Genomic DNA, 736 nt, shown 5'->3' with positions numbered 1-736 from the left:
ATTTTGTAGTCCATATTGTGACTATCAATGTTGGATGCGTTCACATCATCTAATAATCATCTGTTATAGAACCAAAGTATATATAAACACTGAAGGTAGCGCAATAGCAAGAAATACGGATCCCGACTTTAAGGTGAATTTCGTATGACGCCAATATACAATAAATTCACCTCAACGTAGGGATCCGCATGTTTTTGCGGATCTGCGGTACCTTCAGTGTTTATATACTTTGTTATAGAACAAGGTATATATGGGCGCCCATATATTTACCTTGCTATAGAGATACGAACGTTACTACACTCAATGTTCTTTCAGTAAATTAAGGTGGGCTCACAGTCATCCGTTTTCCAGCCGTTCACTTGACAGAGCTAAATGGTGGCAAAGCGGGCGAATGTGTATTTAGACTTAGGTAATTAGGTAAAGTACAATGGTCTAAGCCACATGTATCTTGTTTCACGCTTTTCCAAGAAATATCAAATTTAAAAATTCAGAAAATTCAGACAAAAAATATAGTAGCCATTGTGTTACGCTTCAGACAGAAACTACAAAATGAGGCAATGGTATCAGAGAGTTAAGAAGGCCGGGCGAGACGAAAGCAACGCCATATTTTATCAACTCTCTGAGCGCTCTATTTTTTGTGAACCAGCTTCACAGCTATGTATATTTTACCCAAGACTGTAAACTTGGGGAGGACACATAGATCGCCATTTTATTAGATACGCGGGAATACACCACT

The sequence above is a fragment of the Bradysia coprophila genome, chromosome II, assembly GCF_014529535.1.
Source record: "Bradysia coprophila strain Holo2 chromosome II, BU_Bcop_v1, whole genome shotgun sequence".
Taxonomy (NCBI): domain Eukaryota; kingdom Metazoa; phylum Arthropoda; class Insecta; order Diptera; family Sciaridae; genus Bradysia; species Bradysia coprophila.
The sequence above is the reverse complement of the archived record's forward strand: the minus strand, read 5'-3'. Positions refer to the sequence as shown.